The 20862-nt window shown below is 35.7% G+C and overlaps 1 protein-coding gene across 1 annotated transcript in view; it reads right to left on the minus strand.

Moving 5' to 3' along the window:
- Positions 1-4503: 4503 nt before the first annotated feature.
- LOC116171050 (LIM domain transcription factor LMO4-like) overlaps positions 4504-20862 on the minus strand; it is a gene marked incomplete at its 5' end in the record, with an annotated part of 80784 nt that continues 64425 nt past the window's right edge. The window contains 1 exon segment of the mRNA XM_031487697.1: positions 4504-5467.

The raw sequence follows: 20862 nt of genomic DNA on the forward strand, positions 1-20862 counted from the left end.
TATTTATTACGGCGTTTACATTTCGTTAAAATGGAGTCTGCTTCGCATGCTGGTCGGTGCGTGACTCGCTTTCCCCTTCCGAGCTCTCTCCAGACATAGCACTCCTTCCCCTAGGTTTAAGGTTATGGACGGAACGGAGATGATATCTTGTAAGTATTTCGGTGGTCGCCTTTCCAGTTCTAGTTTGACCTGGTGTGTGGTGTGGGTCAATATTTCTGTCTAGACGTTTCGTTTGAAATCTGCACTGATTCCAAAGGAATTTGTGTTAGATTTTCTTATTCTACCGATCCAGTTGGTATCGTACGTGGTCGAATTTGGTCTGTATGGCGCGGCGTAGTAACATTTTCTCCTGAGACGTATTTAATTTGAAACTCAGGGGACCGGTGGCTTCCAAAACTGTTACTGGAACACTCTGTACATCTTAACGTCAATTTCTTATCATTCTTTTTCCTGATTACATTAATGTGTCACAACCTATTTTGATTTAATTTTAGCGATGAAACAATAAAAACCTTATTTTTTACTTCTTTAAATAGTAGGCCATGGATTCATGGAGATTTTGTTTTGTTTAAATATTGTCTCCATTGTAACTAAAGCAGTCGATGTCAACAAAAATGGCTGACGGTACAAGTCATTCCAAAATATTCAAAAATGGTAAATAAATATTACTACGTCGCTGGATTCTACGTAAAAATACCTAAAATAGGCAGTTTTTACCTTTTTTCTATCTTACATGGGTAGTCAGATATGACAACATCACAAAAAGTCCAATTTTTCATATTCACCCTATATCTTAGACCTCAGAAACAAACGTAGTTGGATTGTGGATGGATGTGGTATTAAGTGGCACAGGGTCGCGAAAAGCACAAGTCTCTTATCTTTAAAAACAGTTGAAATACACTGCAGTCTCAACCAAAATAGGGCACACGGTACATTTTCTTGAGCGCGTACTAATGATTTTATGATTATTTGCATTTTTTCGCTTTTTTTGTATTATTTTGTATACTTTTTTGTTAATAATAAAAAATCAAAATTTTTTATGTGGACTTTTTTATGATGAGGCCCGCAGATATAAGTGGAAACTTTAAAATGGCCCTTGATGATAAATGAGTTTGACATATCTGGTGTAAGGGGTCCGCCACTTTTGTTACAATAATTCACAAGCCCGAGGAAAGCTTGAAGTTATTCTTTTAAGTTTCTCGATGCCGGTACTTCACATATGGCATACTTTTTTATGGTTTTCCGAACATATTTCAAACCCTACAAATTCAATACGATTCATAGAAAAAGACATTTATCCTTTCGTAAACAGAGTCCTTCTTGTTCTTGAAACCGATTCAGGATCTCGCGCACCTTTCATTGTAGATCCTCTTCATGGTTCCCCACTACTAAAATATCGTCATAATCAGGCCACACTCCTGTTATTCCCGAAAGACGGCTGTCGATAAACTTTTGCAATATCTGTGGCGCGGTTGATACTCCAAATTGTATCCTTTGACACCTTAAACACTCCACGGCTAGTGATTATGGCTTGTGCTTCAGCTGTTGCATTGTAAACTGTTAATCGTCAAGTGTTGCAAAAAGTTTATTCCCCTCAACCGCAGCTAAAATGTTTTGAACCGAGGGTACCAGATAAGGATCTGTATTTAGTGCTTTATTTATTGTACAGCGATAATCCCCACAAATTCGCACTTCGTTGTTATTTTTTCTAGCTATCACTATTGATGTAGTCCACTGCGGGTGTGTGTCATTGGTTCAAGGACGCCTTGAGTAAGTAGCCTGTTGAGCTCCTCATCTACCCATGTTTAAGAGCAAGGTACTTTTCTCACTCTCGATATTATGGGTCGCCCAGTTGGGTCCAATTTTAAAGAAACGGGTGGTCCATTGAATGTGTCTAATTCCCCAATGAATACAGTTGGATATTCAGCAAGCAAATCTACTGTCTATGGGAGTCCTAAATCACGAAACCAGTTACGACCGATTAAACTAGCTCTGTCTGTCTCGATCACAATCGCTCTCTCCAGACATAACAGAAAGTATTTATATTATGTTATCAAAAATCTCTAAACCTTCCCCATATTTTTATAGTTTTATTCGTTGAAGTTTTTTTTAAAAATAACAGCGACTATAGTTTCGGCGTATTGCCATCATCAGGCGATGTGAAAGTTAACAGGAAAACGGTAAATTACAAACGTTGAAGACGAAAAAGACGAACATGTTGTTTTTTTAATTATTAACTGGCCGAAGCCAAGTGAAAAACCTGAAGGGTGGTTAAAACGGAAAGGTTGTCCTAAGTTTCAAGACGAAATTATTATCAAGTCTTGTTAAGACAACCAACCGGAGGGTTGAATTTTTACATTAAAGGTTGAAAGTTGGGTTAACACATTTCAAAAGAACGGGGGGAAAAAAAAGAACTTATAAAAGTATTGAAACTATTAAGATGACTACATATTTAAATTATTTAAGTAAAGTTTAAATTCGAGATCATGCAGACGGCATGTCATACTTACCAACATACCTATTGATGGGCACAATAGCCAACGCTATCAGGAAAGAGGAAAACTTTGGCTTTGCGTTTGGGTTGAATACGAGTGGGTTGTGATAACGTGGTGTGTTTGTGGGAAGAAGGAGTTATGTGTTTTTTAGCTGTGCTAGGGCGTGTAACTTTATTGGGTGGACCTGTCTTTGTGGGACATGTTGCCTTACTTGTATTTATGGTGTTTTATTCTTTGTTCTTGAGGTTGTATTTGTGTGGTTACTAGGGTTATTGGTGGAGACATTACAGTATTTTGTGAGCCTGTAGTGCTGTTTAGGCTTTTGCGTTTGGGTTGAATACTAATGGATTGTGATAATGTGGTTTGCTTCAGAGGTGAATCTCTGATTGTAGTATATGTTGTATCATTTGTTGTACTTGTTTGTTCGGTAAGTTGTATTTGTGTGTTTGTTTGGGTTAGAGGTGGAGATATTACAGTATGTTGTGTACCGTGTTGTGAGCGAGTGCTGTTGTTAACATGTATACGTTGTGGATCATTTGTGTATGTAGTATCTTGTGTTATGTTTAGAAATTTACGAACAATATGGCATGTGTTGATAATGACTGCTTTTTGTAAATTTTTGTATGTGTTTTTGTCTAAACCTAATAGTTGTAAATTGTGGTGTATTGTCTTTGGTATAACTCCGGTAGCACTAAGAATAATGGGAACTATAACAGTAGATTTCATTCTCCATTGCGTCTTAAGCTCGATAGCTATATCGGTGTATTTGCGGTGTTTTTCTGCATGTGTTTTAGATAAGTTGTTAGTGTTGGGTATGGCAATGTCTATAATACAAATGGATTTTTGTGTTTTATCTATAAGTGTAATATCTGGTCTATTATTGTGGATAGTTTTGTCTGTGAGTAGTGTCCTGTCCCAATATAATTTGTGTGTGTGTTGTTTTCAAGTATGATCTGTGGCGTGTATTTGTAATATGGTGTCTTATCTGTTATGAGATTGTGTTTAAGAGCTAATTTTTGATGTATGATTTTAGCTACCTGATCGTGTCGATGTTTGTATTCAGTTTGTGCAAGTCGTGTGCATGCCGATATTATATGTTGGATTGTTTCTGATGTTTGTGAACAGAGTCGACAAGAATCGTTTGTCACTGTTTTGTCTTTATGTATGTGTTTTTTATAGTTGCGTGTATTAATGACCTGGTCTTGTATTGCTAACATGAAACCCTCAGTCTCCGGGAAGATATCACATTCAGACAACCAAGTGTGCGTTGCTATAGAATCAACACAATCCTGACTAACCTCTTGTGGAAATCGTCCATGTAACGGCTTTTGGTTCCATGTCTGTATGTTATTTGTGATGTATGTAAGTTTGGATGGAGGTGGGAGTATATTAGTTTCGTGTAGGTTAAGTGGTGTGTAAGATTTGTCTGCATATGTTACTGTTTTGTGTAGGACTGAAGTATCTGTTTTGTTATAAAAGTATTGTCGCAAATTGTGTATTTGTGTTTGGTGCAATAGTTTTATATCTGTAAGTCCTCTACCTCCTTCCGAACGAGGAAGGTAAAGTCGTATAGTAGAGGAGTGAGGGTGATGTATATGGTGTTTTGTTAATAGTGTACGTGTGTTTCTCTGTATTTGTTCTAAATCTGTATTTGTCCAACGTATAATCCCAAATGAGTATGTAAGCACTGGTGTGGCATAAGTGTTAATAGCTTTGATTGTATTTCTACCGTGTAATTTTGTTTTAAGTATACTGCGTACTCTTTGTAGGTATTGTGTGATAAGTGTTTGTTTTATACTCGTATGTTTAATGTTTATTTAATTATTTATTTATTTAATTTATTATTATTATTATTATTAAATAAAGCCGTTATTATTATTATTATTATTTTTCTCACTAGTTCTAAATAGACATCTTCTTAATGTACCTGTAGATGACTTCTTACAACCCCGTTTCTGTAAGGGTGCTATACTTGCCCACTTCAGTAATAAGAATAATAAAACAACAATAAATTAAAATGGTTTATTGTGGAATGCACACTGGATTATGAAACAAAGTATTTGAGCAAATCATTAAATTCTTAAATTGACGTGAGAGGTATAGAAGAAATGATGGTGAGTGTAACGATGATTTTTATTACAGACGTGATTGTTTTTAGGCAAGTCTCTTGGTTTATTGCACATAATTTAGTTTAACAAAGTAAACAATGTAAATTTATACAGTTCTCTTACCAATTCGACATAATGGTTGCAGTAATACAGTTGGTTTGAACTTTCACATTGAAAAGTTTTTTTAGGGAGAAATTATGTCGCTTGGCGAAAGTGCTTAGTATGATGCTCGAAACCACCACATGTGCAATTTGACAAATGAACATTTACCAAATAATGAGAATTATTAAAATATTAACTAGTAACAACAATAGTAACGAGAAATAAACCATAATACAATAATTTATACAATAATCACAAGTCTCAGCAACGATTGCAAAAAAAATGTTCGTCGGTTGCATAGTTCTTTTCTTCAGTTTCCAAATTATTGCCATTAGTAAATACTCGTGTAAGTTTATAATTGCCCGGATAAAAAATACTTTTTCTTAAGTACAATTGTTAAGTAAATCAGTTAACACAGAATGTAGATAATTCGTAACGAACACAGAATGATGATTGTACAACGTATTTGCGTGTGCCTTCGAATTTCGGTACACGTCGGGATACCGCTGGAGAGCTTGTCTTTGATGGAGTCCATTTTGTAACACTATATCATTATCTAACAAACTTTGTACACATTTAAAACAACTAAAATTTTCGCGAGAATTCGGCCGCAATTCACCGTTCATCCTCATCGTTCGATTTTATCACTGCACAAACTGATTTCGTTGTCCTTTAGAAACCTGAATATCTCATTTGAGTGCCAATACATGCTTGAAAACATTAACGGAAATACGTCCTTCGCCCTCTTGTTTTGTAAGACACCTGAAACAAAAAGAAAAAGTAATTTTTAGTACGGGGCGCATTAAAATTTCAAAATATAATAATTAGCGATAATGCAGTTAGAATACCCAATGGAATAAAGCAACAATGGAACGTCACGGTTTTCACATTATACGTAATCAATAATGTATGTGCATAATGCATTAATTCGTTTCCTCTAGTGTACAGGAAATAATTTCTTTCGGAGGGAATAAGGGAAAGACCGGAATCTAGGGGATGGGAGTTCAATCTCGCTAATGGGCAATGAGGGCTACTGACAACGTCACTTCGGTTCATCGGGATTATACGAATAAAAAAAACTTCCAATATCTTCCGCAGTTGCACCACTTTATCAGTTTTAACTGCCCAATCTGTCTTCAATCAGAATGGATGCAAGCGTATCAATAATAATGCGTAACCGTTCGAGCGTACGGTCGTCAGCTGCAACCGAGCTGCATTACATCAAAGTCGAAAAGTTAATTTCCTATCCGTCTTGTACAACTCATTATTTCTGACTGTTGTGGCCAGTTTCTCGTTTTTGATTGATGACGGATTTTAGCATTAAACCAGATTTCATTTAGTTTCGATTTGTCGGCAAAGGATCGTGAAGTTTTCACGGTACATCGGTCGATGAGTTGAGCAAATTAATTATGTCAAACAGATATATGCTAATGGCATTAGATAATTAATTATTAAACAGTCGCTCATTGCGAATGTAATTTCGGTTAATTCAATCACACGTGCGGCGTTCCCAACAAGAAAATCAAAATATTGTTCAAATTAATGCCAAGCAGAAAGTACGTTCTAGCTAAAGGTCCACTATGGTTTGCCATTTTTTATTAGGATTACAATGGTCAAATCAGAAAAACAATAGAGCATTGAGTTGAGATAGTAAACAAAATAACATTATCTTTATGGAACGCCCTATATATTTTTTCACATTTTGAAATAAATTAAAATTATAAATAAAAATCTTTAATACACACGCCTAAAAAAGATCTAGAACAGGGACAGAGCCTTGTGATCCTACCGGGTCATTAGATTTGATCCATTTTCAATAGGTTTGTTCATGCGATCATTTAGTGCAAAGTTTGAACTAAATCGGTACAAGCGTTTTCAAGTTATCGCGTACAGGCGTGTAATTTTTCGCGCCTCGACGGATTTGCTTGAAAATTTGGATTTAGGTTCCTCTTAAGTAGGCCTTCCACGTGCATTCATTTCATCGAACTTTGAATTAGCGCCAACTTTGAACAGAATGTTGAAACACCACTTCCACGTTCGCACATGGTTCGTACAAACTTGGTAAACAAATACAGGTACGATTGTGCACGCGAAAACAACGAACATGCGTTTTCGGTTCCTCATATACTACAATGCGTAAATCTATCTCACTTATGTCTTAACTCTAGGAGCGACAACCACATCCACGCGCGCCCAACATCGCTCCGCGCCAAGAATTCAAGATTGGCAAAACTCTTGGCTCCGCACCAAGAACGATGCAAACTTTGCGCGATGACCCCTTCCACGTCCGAACCTGGTCTGTTTGCAGGAGTGTACACTCCAAGTTCGATGAAATGAATGCACGTGAAAGGCCTGCTTTACGTCTTACCCTATACTTCAAAGGTGAACTTGAGCCCAGGCCCCAGGGTTGCTTTTACTTGGGGGTTTTTAGACGGTTTTTCGCAAATAACTCTAAAAGTAAGTAGGTACCTATCGAAAAAAGTATTCTTAGCAAAAATATAGCTTATAAAAAAACAAACAAAATGGTCTATCTTTATGAAGTCTGTAGACCCAGTAAAAGCAAAGTAGCTCATGAAAAGTAGGTTCTCATTCGTCAAATTCCAAATCGAGTACTTCAACGTGAAATAACCAAAAAATGAAGCACTTTTCGCGGAAAACTTGTGAATACTTTTTTAAAGTGTTTGAGAAAACCTTTCTTTTTGTTTTTAAGAAAAGTTCCTAGCATCAAAACTAAGTGAGTTACGCTCAAAATAAAGTTGGTCCTTTTTTTTGGTAAAAAAGGGGGAAATCGCCCACTAATTAGCAAAGTGCTTATTTTTGCAAATGTAGTTTTGAATAAAAAAAAATTTTGAAATTTTGAAAAATTGCCTTTTTTTTCAAAATAACTTCAAAAATATTAGTGATACGAAAAATTTACAAGAATAAAAAAATGTAGCTTTTGCTGTTCCTCATTTTGCTTTTTTTGTTTTTCTGTAAAACAAAAATTGGTTAACATATGGCTGTTCAAAGTTTGCATACACTCGTTATTAGTGACACATTCGAGCCGTTTCAACTACAACCCTTTAATAAGGGTTTAAAAAAAATTAATTTGAATATTCTTATAGCTTTTAAAAAAACCTACAAAATGGTTTTTTAAAGCACTTCGTAGCTTAAAAATTAACCGATTTATGAGTAAAAAACCAATCACATATTTAATACATCAAAACGCGTGTAGTTACTGCAGCATTGTAAGATACACATAATGTGCTATTAAGGCAATAGTGCTCCAATAATGGACAACGAAGAAGATGAAGATGAGACCGAAGATCAGAACGAGGATGAGGTTCATGTGGAAAGAAGTGTAGGTGATGAGGAAGACGAAAATGAAGAAGAAATTTAATTATTTTTCAATACTTTTTACAATTCAAAGCATTATTGCATTATAAATAAAAAATTAACATTCATATAAAAATAAATTTTATTTTTTTCTATTTGTTATTGTAAATCTAGAGATCTAGGACGTATATTTCAAACAATAAGTATTGTTTTTTTAATTGAAATAAAATAAATTCGTAAAATTTTAATTAAAAAAATTACTGTATATATAGTATCAATGAAGAAAAAAATTACTACAACTATTCGAATTTCTTCGCAAGGGTTGGTTTTTATAATTTGAATCAATTACCCACTTTAATTTTCAATTATACGATTTTTTTCTAATAGGGGTAGTTTTTTCCCCTAAAAAATTAAAAGCAAACCTGGGTTCAAGTTCAACTTTGAAGTGGAGGGTAAGTAGAATCTAAATCCAAATTTTAATGCGATTCGGTGGAGACGCGGAAAATTACACAGTATCGCGTATTCCACGTTCATTGACTGGCCTATAAGTTGTCCCCTAAAAAGCTTGTTCTGTCGCTTAATAACAGAGTTGCAAGGTATCGGACAAAATATTATTTTTCATGATAAATATGCTAAAAAGGTATGTTATGAAAGTTGATCTACCAAAAGAAGAAATCAAAATTTTACTCTTAATCTGCATAAAAAACTACAATTCCGTAAGAGTTGTTGCTACTTGCTAGAGGGCTGAAAGGCTGTTATTATTACGGATCACTGCAACTATTGCGACCGTTTAAAGTATCAACTGACACCATTAGAGAACAACTAATTCTCATGTTGTTGAAAGGCGTACGGTTTATTATGGTTTTTTAGTTTCTGTTACTTTTTTAGTATCATTGTAAATAATTTAACAAATTATTTTCCCTTTGTTTCTAAATTGTTGTTGAGTTTTCTTTAATTTAGATTGTATGTTCAATGTGTTGTAGCTCTGGTATTAATTAATTAATTAAACACAACATAATTTTCCTTGGAAATACGTAACAGTGCAGTGTACCTACGTTTCGATATGAGTCAAGTTTTACTTCAACTTTTTCGATTTTGTATGTGTGAAACTGGTCCTGGTTTACGGTCCTGACCACTTAAATGCGTTTGAAGGCTGACGGCGCCAGGAAGTCGCGGGAGTTAACTAAAATTACGTGACAATTTTGCAAAGGCCAGATCCGTCGTTATCAAGCCTAGTACGCAGCGTGTTGTTTGCTGAGTTTGTATGAACTGGGTCAACGAGGAGTAGATTGGTTTGAAAAAGTGGAGAATATTCTGTAAGTCCCAGAATGGAATTTAATTAAAAATTAAAGGCAGTGGGTTGGTTGTTGTGAAAGTGCCGTGCAGCAATGCACGTTAAGGCCCGCCATTTATTACCGGATCGGTTCGCCAGATCGGTCGGTCCTGACTCATACGCTGACCGATTCGCTAATAAGTGGCAATGGAAGACAAGGCGCGTACCGGTCCGGTTGGATTGTGAATTGACCAATTTGATCACCGAACCGACCGCAGCCCATCCGTACCAATTGGTTTATGTGGGGAGACTAGGGTGATTTGTCCAGCAACTCCAGCCTACAGATGTGCTAATAAATGGCTTTTAAAGATAATAAAGTATTTTCGGAGGAATGTATTCTTTTATACCACGAAAACTCATGCCTTTGAGATATCAAGAGCAAAGATTATCGCAACAAGCAAACCATGTAAAAAGGATTTCGCCCTAAGGCGAATTACTTTAGCGCATTGATCAGTACTTCCCAAACGGCCATAGCTATGTAAGCTATGTTTTTCTTTACTAGAAGCGTCAATGGTTAGCATTTCATTCATTTTCAAGTTAACATTGCGCAATCAGCGCATGCGCACATCTGATTATTGCAATACGCGATATGTTTGCCTTTATTAGAAGCATCTACGCACATTAATCGTCAAGATTCGACCTTTCAATACTGTCCACATACGATCAATTATATTGCACAAACCAAACTATTGCGCAATAATATTGAGCGTGTATGGGAGGCTTAAAATTTTCAAATGAGATAAATAAGTATGTATATGGTTTTTCATGTGTGGACCCAGCTAGAAGAAACAAATTTTACTAAATCATGAAAATCCTCCAGCTTGGTTGCAATTATCCGTATATCAAGGAAGCGTTAAGTTATTTATTCATTTTTTTTTTAATTTATTTATTTATTTTGGCGAAACGTTCCCATTTTTGTAAAACGTTCACACTATTTTAACGCGTTGCTGTAACGCTCCATGATTCAATTTTCCAATGCGTCGATCACGCCTGGTCAACACTAGTTATGTGTACACTCGACTTTTGACACTATATTGTTGTGTAAACTATGGGGGTGTCGTTTTTCCAGGTTGAAACAATACCGAAGATAAGAGCGAGCCACTTTGTAGTGTAAAAATACGCGTTGTCAACGTAATTTCGGTCTGAATATCGGAAATGATAGACATTTCATATAGGCACAGAATTGGAAAAATTTGTTGATTTATCATTTTAATGGTAGTTTCTTATTGTAAATTTAATTGGTAATTGTTTAGTTCATTTAATTCCATTTATAGTATTTTTGTTTGTATCATAAATTAAAGTGGGTAAATTAGGGAAAGTTTAAGAGAAATTATTTCGAGAGTTAAAGGTTTATCTGGTCAGGTGTTGATAAAAAGTTGTTATCGGACAAGAATTAATTGATTTTTCGACAAACAATGTCACGTGCTAGATAAGCGATTCAGGTGGTTATCAGTTCTGGCGCGTAGATGGAATTTCGAGTATTGTCGGGAGTAAGGAGGTTGATTTTATTAGGTTTTTTGCTGAAATAGGAAGAATTAAAAGTAAACGAGGTTGTCTCGGTTATTTTGAAAGAGAGCGTATTTGTATGTGACGCTAATTTTTGGTACCGGTAGTCCAGCCGCAATTTTAAAAATAGAATTCGTAATCGTTCTCATATTAGTTAAAGAATACAGAAATAAGTTTAACGTTGTGAAGACGTTTTTACAATTTCTAGGTCAAAAATTTGTGTTTATCAAAAATAAAGAAATAATTGATGCAATACAAGAAAAGTTTTACTATCCGAGTCAGAGAGTCTTCGAGCCAGTTGTGATGTTTTAAAAGTTCTGTTAGTCTTAATTTTTTGTCTTACAGGAACAGGATTTTCGCGTATTTTATTTTTTTATGATGTGTGTTAAAATAAATTCTTGTAATTTTTCATTGTGTCAATTTGAGTCCCAATTTGAAATCCAGGTAGTTTTATTTTTCTGTCAGATGTTCCATAAAATGTTATGATTCTGACCGTTTGCAAGTATAAGAAACTTTAATTTCTTTTCAAAAATGTCTTCAAAGTCGCAACCAATTTAAAAAAATCAAAACCTTTCTTTAAACTACCTCCCGATGCTTTTCGAAAAATTCTCGGTTACTCGAGACAGTGCGTTTTTCTATTTCCCCAATAAAATTAATGAAAAATGTGACTTTGAACTTGCTTTAAGTCGTATGGTCAAATTTTCTTTCCAACGACCTATTCGAATACTGGAAGACAATAAGCAAAGTTTGTTGGCCCTTTTGACATAGACTTCGGATAAAAAAATCTTAGTATCTACTATAGAATTTTGTGTCTGCCTTTAAATATCTTCATTTTAATATGTGAAACTAGCGATAAGAGAACAGACAGACGAAAACTATAAGCTTATATAAGCAGTGGCGTAACTACAATGTCTCAAAGGTACGCAATGAGGACGGGCCCCGACTTAAAAGGGGCCCCGGCAAAAATGAACAAAAAATGTAATTTTTATATAAAAAATACTGAAAAAAATTGAAAATTTCCCGAACTCCTTCAATGTTACGCTTGTGTTAATTATTTACATAGTTTGCGTTACTAAAGGAACAGATAACATTGTTCACAGGCGGTAAATAGGTACCTATAGGTGAAAAATCCGGACCAATATCTACAATATACAAAAATTAACAATCCGAGGAAGTAACTATTGAATTTAAATCATCATATCATATCATTTAAATCTGACCTTAATTTAATACGAAATTTGATATGCTCAAAAGTAGCCAGCTAAAAGAGATTTAAAAGCAACGCCACCCGTTTCCCATTTGTGAAACATAAAATTCCGAAGTCTCTTACATAAAGTACCTTCATGAAACACTTTGTTAATTAGCGGGACCTTCTGCAGTCCAGAAGATATCTGAAGGTGCTGAATACGGTAACCTTAAACTGAACTTGTATTTCGAGATGAATGCGACTAAGTACTTTTAACACTCTAGCATTTACCTCTGCATGGACGAAACAGTTACCGTCATTCAAAAAAGGCGGATTCATACACAAAGAATAGAAATCGCTAATCAAACTTAATAACTAAATGAGTTTAAATGTATCTCCAGCGGTGTCTGTAGATACGGCACCTGTACTTGTCGTTTGAAATTTTGAAAGCAGACATCTCAGAATGGACGAAAATACCATAGTGGAACCTCCAAGAGAAAAGCAAAAAACGAACGTTGAACAGCGAAGAAATAAGTTCAGAGTTAAGCAACGTCGGAAGATCGATATGAGGGTGATATCTTTATTAAAGAATCCGAATCTTCTGGAGTGCATTTCTAGTGAACTTTCATTTATATATTTTTAAGATGGTTGTCATTAGAAATCCAAGCGGTTATATTAAGCGTAAGGGAAAGGGCCCCCAAATATTTTTGAGGACGGGCCTTTAAAATGAAGTTACGCCACTGTATATAAGATCGAATTTTATTGCATATGTACTCCAAAGAAGGATGAGCAAAATCATATATAAAATCACGACGAGATCTTAGCTGCATCAAAGTGCGATTAGATAAAAAGGGATCTTCGTTAAGAAATTAGTAATTCAATGTCACGAAGGGAGTCCCATAAACATAAATTATGTAAGTCTCTGCTGGATCGGTCGGTTTGCTCAACACAAAGTAATCTAAATTAATGCCAACTGATTCTAGTTAGTTTGTGTGCGATATCGACACTTTTACTACCTAATGGAAAGTAAACACCATTCAGAATCTGGAATAGAAATGGTTTTACCCTGCCGTTTCTGTTTAAGGCTCCGATCTCTACGTCCCCCACGTACATTATCTTTGTAATTGTGTCTACTTAACATTAACAACGCGGCGAAATTGCTAATGAATGTTTGTTGTAACAAAGATATGTGTATAATTTCTGCAAAATTAGCCAGCATTAACCCTTTGTGTCTCTTATATTCGATATATAATTTAAAATTATTGTAACGCAAGTTGTTTTAGGCGAACGTTTTGCCCGCTTAAATTTCGTTTAAAGTTAATTTGTGGAATGAATTTCTACTGTTAATTAGTTGGCTAGTAGGAGGGCCATTATTACACGTTGAATGAAAATCCATTTCAATATTGATTCGTGTTTAAACCTGCGTTATAACTATCTAACCTGGAAAATCGCTTAGTTATTCACAATGCAACAACGCTGAGTTGCTTCGTTTTGGATAACCAAGCCAAATGGTGCATATTTATTAAGCTTTTATAGCGCTCCTTTGATTTAATCTAGGAACATTTTACCACACAATGCTTCATTCTGACGATAACCAGATAATTTCAATAAATTGATCAACTCAATTATATATACATATATATATTATATATAGCTCAAAACATGTATTTTCGACCTGTCGATGTCGCCCTCTTCCCCGCAGCCGTTCATACCGCGGAAAGACTAAGTACTCCATCAACTACCCATAAAAATCCCCATATGCAATCCTAATCCAATTCGCCAGTCCGCAATGGCAAGCGTGTCGTTCTAATACCAAAAACCCCTCAAAACGAATTGAATGCCATCTAACATCAAATAAGACATAATTGGACTGTCCGAGGCGGGAAGAGCAAAAGATCTGTCAATACTACAATCATGAAAGGCACTGTTCCACAAAGGACACGAAAAGGGAGTCCAAAGAGGAATTGGGTTCTTAAAAAAACAGATACATACTTATACTTGAAGTCGAAATCGCAGAAGGAATATCGGACACAGTCAAAAAGCAAACACTACAAATAACACAACCATATACGCAGAGCAAGAGATAGAGCTGAAAAACGAGAAAATAGCGAAAGCAGGAAAAAAGGAAAGGAGTAATCATTACACCTATAAGAGATTTATACGCTATTATAGGAAGATAACGAACTATACGCAAAAAACACGTTTCCCAATAAAAAAGCACATAGAAAATGGATCTCGATCAGCCCAGATGGCAAAACGGATAGACCTTATATTAACATCCAACCCAAAGAATGGTCACGGATGCAATATCACTAAATATATGCTACACGGGCAGCGACCATAGACTCGTCAGAGTAGTATTAAGAACAGATAAGACGAAGGACAAGTTTAAAAGATGAGATTGACTCATAAATATTACGAAAGAACAGCGAAAATCATCAAGAGGAACATTAAAAAACATGCAAAACACAGATGATATAAACCACTAAACCAGATAACATAACAAGATACGTAGTAAGAGAATTTTTTGACACTCAGCCCGCATCCAGCTCATATTCAATTGCACTGATCCTTGAACTCGTATAAATTGACATCGCTGCCTCTTTCCGTTCTTGAGTCAGACGAGTACCAGACGGACCAAACCAACACAGGGGAAAATTCCCCTAAAACGAAGAGAAAAATAGAAGAGCACAAGCACCTCTACCAAACAGGACAGTATGCGACAGATCTATACAGGCAAACAAGGAAAGAAGCAAAAAAAGATTCTAAAAGACCTTGAACAAACTACAGACATATGGGAGAGGAAATAATAGAAGAGAAGAGAATATGTAACGAAAAGAAAAGACATAATAAAGACAGCTGAAAAATACTTTGGAAACCTGTAGAGGTAGACAAAAAAATCACAACGCATACAGTCACTAATACCATGCGATCAAAAATGAGTTGCTGTCGAGTCACCTTTGGAATTTTTGTTTACATAGGAAATCGTACTTAACCTGAACTTCCAAAGGCGACTCGACAGCAACTCATTTTTGATCGCCCGTTATTACAAATGATCAGAAGACATCATATGGAAAAATTAAAATTTAAAATTGAGACTCAAAATTCTTTATTTCTAAAGGCGATCGATTTCGACGTACCACGTCTTCATCAGGCCGAGCGTCGGTTATGAATATGATTTTTGTGGACTACGAAAAGGCATTCGACTCCAAAAATCACCGGGCCACAGGTAATGGAAGAACTGTACAATGTACATTGTACAAAGTAAGGATTTAACTATTGATGCAAAATTTAATAAAATGGAAATATCAACGTGCAACAGCAAAAACACGAAGAGTCAGCAACCATAGAATAAGCAGAGAGATACAATATCCACACGCACAAGTTATGCACACTAACATTGGAAGGAGTATTCAAAAAATGTATTTAGTTGTAGAAACAGAACTATTTTATAGATAGTAAGTGAGGCATTGGTATATCTTCCTCATTGCCAATGTAAAACGTATTTAGAGATGATACGTGGTTTGGTTTCTAAATAGAATTTTATTCAGAGCTTTTCCAGTAGGAATGGTTCCTCAGGATGGATGCAGCATTACCTCATTGAACGGTGAAACTAAACAGTTGAATGAGGTAAGATATAGAACGGGATTCTCCAGAGATTTCATAAATTCGTCTTCGGATTTCTTTGATGACATTCAAACTTTCGTTTGCTTCAATGGCTACTGGTATAAAAGTAATGTTTTCAAGTAGATGGTTATGGTGTTTACATTTTGTTCTGCGTTTTCAGCTGCTAAACCAGGGAGTCTCGAAGTTTCGTGTGAAGGAGCATATGTGTCAACACATTTGAAGTCCCAAAGAAGGGGTTTTCCTTTTTTCCATGAGATTAACGTAAACGTGGGAAGACTCTCTAACGTTTTTTTTTTAAATTTCTGCTTCAACATTTAAATTTATTCCATTTAAGTAATAACGGGCGATCAAATCCGTTTAGTTTAGATGTAGTTAGTTCAATGTTACAGGTTTCATTTACCTTAATCCTTTCTTTTGCCGCTAGAGGTCATTCGAATATACTTTTCTGTTTTTTCCCTCTCTCCAGTCAAGGTGCGGTCATGCAGCGTGTATTCTTTAAGACCCATTCACATTATCGGTCAAAATATGTTCATAAGGAAAACACGCTAATATTAATTGATCGCAGCGTCATCTGACCGTGACGTGATCGATAATTGGAATCGGACTTTATTCCTTTAGAGCAGATTGTGCTCTCGTGGTGGTTACCTGTGAAAGAAATGTAACACGCCTTTACTTTACTCGACTTATGTCTACTTGAAAAGGACTTTTTGTATTTGCTATTATATTTTCTTTGGAGTTCTCTCTTTCTGGTGCCGTGGTTGGCTTTCTCCATTAAATACGCTTTAGCGGATTTATATGTACAAGTGATTTACGCTGCGGAGTATGTATCCATTTTGATGGCTCAGCATTATTTTATCACTTATATCCTTTTAGGCTTCTCTTATCATTTTCTCCGCCATTTTTATTTTCATATATTTATTGCTTCGTTGAACATTACTATATTACTACCTACGTCGACATCCATTGTGGAATAAATACCTAAATCGAACCTGGATGACTTTTACGTGGATTTAATCGCTTCACTTTCGGGTTTACCGGATATGGATAGCAATTTTCTTATTTTAAATAGAACACCCTGTATGTTATTGCATTTTCGAAATCTACATGCAAATACACGTTGTTTGACACCACATTTCTCTATACCCAGCATCAAAGGTTTTCGAGTTATTTAAGACTTTGACGTTTGACTGCTTTTTTTAGGGCCCTGTAACCTATTACTTCATTGAAGTGAATTTCAAAAAATCTTCCAAAGGCAACAATACTGACTTGATGTTACATGACAATGATTTAGTAATCGCCATTCTACAAGGTGTTTTAAAACTAAATGTCAATTTTAATAACTGTAAGCCTTAAAAAGTGGATTTTTTCAAATGAAACATGCTTTATTTTTTGCACTTTCAAATGTCCCAATAAAATTCTACATCGATCAACAATTCCCTATAGATATCTATTATCATGTACGTTTTATTTTCTAAAATTGTGACTGTTAGAATTTATTTTTTAACAATTATAATAGATGTCATTGTACCGTTCTTGTAGACATTATTTGGGGAAAACTACTGGCTTCAACCTCACGGAGCGCCGGCTCATTCTACCCATGATGCTTATATGTCTGTGACGAACATTTTTGAAGACACGTGGATTGGGCCTACAGGTCCGTGGCGTTGGCCTTCTAGATCTCTAGATATAACACCACCGGACTTTTGACGAAATGAATGGACTGACGACGTAGATTTTCGATACCCTGATTTTATTTACGTTACTTTTGTCGTTACGAAGAATTTATTCGGGTTACTTTATAATTATGTTTCAAATCTTCCTAGTTAAAGTTACGTTTATTCCATTACAATATATTCCCGATTTGTATACCGACAACTCGTGCCGGGTCAAAATTTTACTTTTACTAGTCAACAGTTATTTGAATTATTGCTTTTTGTTAAATGTTGATTGCAATTTCAGTATTCAATTTCCCGTCGTAATAAAGGTTAGATTTTTCTCGCATTTATATGCCGAGCTGTCATTCCCTCTCATTTGTTTTGTGTTTTTTCTGATTGCAGATTATTGGCACAGAGTGCCCTTCTGAATTCATACGGTCGCGGCAGTGGCCAGGATTCAAAGGTAATAATATTTTATTTTGTCGTAACTCCGTGAGTTAACGTTTGTGCATAACGGCTTTCAATGAAACCGAATGGTCGTAATTATATTTTTTGTCATTTAAACAATTTTAACTCCCTTATTCGGAAGTATATTTCGAAATTATTTTCTGACTACGAGTTGATCCCTTTTTGTAAAGTCAAATTAATTTTGTTCGTTATAAAGTTGTGGTGTTAAAGAAAGTGAAGTTCAGAAGCTGTGCGCGTTTGTGTGTGAAGTTAGGTACGCCTTGTTTATCGCAAAGCTTTCAACGACCCATATTATTGGGTGGTAAGTGCGACAGTAAGTAATTTACGATTTTCTTATTTTATTTGTCGAACGCCGGAGTGCGGTGTAATTTGTTCAAACAAGCTTTCTTTAAGGGATTTTGTTTCAATTTTTCATGTCGTATTTAGCAATTGTCAATCAATTAATCGTGTTTATTCGAATCTTTTGTGCGACCCGAATAGAATAATTGTGGCCGGTATTAACGAAAATTTGTATAGTTAATCCTTTGGATCGCGGCTAGTTGGTTTCCCAAATCATTAATTTAAGTCAATATTGGGATTTTTCTTTCTAACCGATGCCGGAAGTGTACAGGGTGGCCAACTAAGAATGCGAGGTACTGTATCTGAGAATCTATCCATCGTAGAGGCTCAAAGACCGGACATTTTTTTGTTAGGCTAATTTAGCGGAATTCACAGAAAACACACTTTTTTTAGATTCCAGTAAAGTCACTAGATATAGAAAGTACCGCAATCATCCGCCATTTTTGGGCAAATTTGCTGCCAACTTAAAAAAATTGACAAATAAAATCTGAATAGCTGTCATTTTTTATAACCTAACTTCATAGTACGTCATGTTTTATAAAAATATATACAGATATCTCCAAACAGGTGGAACAATCCCTAACATTAAAGTTACTAGAATCTGGTAACTTCCGCCATTTTTGGGCAAAAATCATGCGTTCTCTCTCTAACACACGAGCCCAATGGATTGCGGTACTTTCTATATTTAGCGACTTTAGATTCCAGATTGCAGTTACGCCCCCTAGCGGCCATTGCAGAAACTTAAAAATATTTTCCAGGTTTTTCTCGTGGCCACTTTAGTAATAAATTTTTTTACCGCAAGCCTCTACGATGCACAGGTTCCCAGATACAGTACCTCGCATTCTTATTTGGCCACCCTGTACAAACAGAAGTTTCAATTTTGATTGGACAGATGTTTTGAGGATAGTGTAGTTGACCGCATAGCATTTCACACAGTAATATGCTTCAGATTTGAGCCAACAACCTACGCCTTCGAAATTTGAAAAATACAAACGCCCGAACAGGTTCCCGTTACATTTGTCAACTGGAAGTTTAGTAATGCTCTGAAGACCCAAAAATGCAATCACCTTCTCTCTAATGATTCCAAGGCGCTTTGGATGGCATACATCATTTCTTCTTATTGGGTAAAAGTGTCGAAAATTGAGATAAATCTGTTACACAAAAAATGGAAGGCGTCATCATAATATACCACACGACACCATTTGACAAAACACTGATATTAAACCGTCACAGGTGGGGTGTCGTAACTATTTTTAATCCAGTGGAGATTTGGGTAGGTAGAATATTACTTTGATATTTCAAAGGCTAGACTATTAAGCTCATTAGCGCCATCGCGTGTTACAATCTGCAATTAGAACCGCCGATTATGCAATACGTAATACAAATTTCTCCACCTTTACCTCATTAATCTTAGTCAATGATGTAGAAATAATGAACTGTAAAGTGCTTCTACTTAAATACGCTTACATCATTATATTGTTAACAAAGCAGATGGACTTTCTTTTACGGCAGTTATTGGTTAATAAAAATGTCTGCATGCGAAAATCCGCATTGACCCTCGATAACGCTTCCCATTAAAATGGCATTCCTTGTATCGCCCTTGTAAACCTGTGACTGGCGAATGAAGTTATTTGGTTATGGGCGGCCGGCGAGTTTCATCCAAAAACTAATTGGATTCCATTTTTAAAATTTTTAATAAAACTTCTATGCGTTCAGCGTTTTACAATGGGCAATTAATTTTTCAACTCCTTTCATTAAGGTTACGTTTTTTTTTCTCCTAGAGCGAAATTCCTCGAAGTGCTCGTGATTATTGTTCGGGAGAGTTTAGAAAGTTTAATTGTAATAATTTTGTTATTCTCTTCCAATTTTGTGGGCATACCGGACCATTTCTTTGCACTAAAAACGGAGCGAACCGCTCGAAAACAAATTAAAAACGAAATTTAGCGACGAGTACGAGAGACATATCATATTTATACAAGCCCAATTTCTGAAGTAATTACGGCGGCTTTCTGACAGCTTGATAGCTGAAAATGAGAACGTTAATTAGCAATATAGATCGTGACTATAAATAAAATACTGTAATCCCGTTGACGTCGTTCTTTTAATTATGAAGCGCCCTTTGGGCAGAGAGGGCGGCCATTAGGACTGGCCGGGGGCAATCGCACGCATTCACTGTTTGGTGGTCACTCGCCCCGCTCCGTTTGCCCATTCACTTATTCATTACCCGACCCAATTACCTACGCCTTTATGTAGCCCTCTTTGTGTTCGCCTTGCATACGTGAAGAGTTTAGGTCGGAAAGACGTGCTTTACCTACGGCTTCGTTATTCTCTAACAACGTTTAAGAATCTACACAAGGATGTTTTTAATACTCGCGCATTTGAATAATTCAACGGCTTTTATTTTTTAATTATATTTTAAATGCGTACTAATGACGTTTATTTATGTCTTCATTATGAAATCCCTTGTAGTGTATTGTGCTTAGGGTTAATCTCGACGTGATTAATAATACTCGAATAATCCGAACGAGCAATAACTCATCTTTAGTTTTTGCATACCATTAACAGAAGAGCACCACAACGTTGCGATGCGAATTTATGGAAATTCAACTGCTCTATTAAAATCTGTCATAATTGAATGCCATGGTATTTTACTTGGGACACATATTAACAACTACCCTACATTTCTATTCCAAATGTTCACATGGACACTATGCAGAAATAAGTTGTA

This window comes from Photinus pyralis, unplaced genomic scaffold (assembly GCF_008802855.1).
Source record: "Photinus pyralis isolate 1611_PpyrPB1 unplaced genomic scaffold, Ppyr1.3 Ppyr1.4_LG5, whole genome shotgun sequence".
In the NCBI taxonomy this organism is placed as follows: Eukaryota; Metazoa; Arthropoda; class Insecta; order Coleoptera; family Lampyridae; genus Photinus; species Photinus pyralis.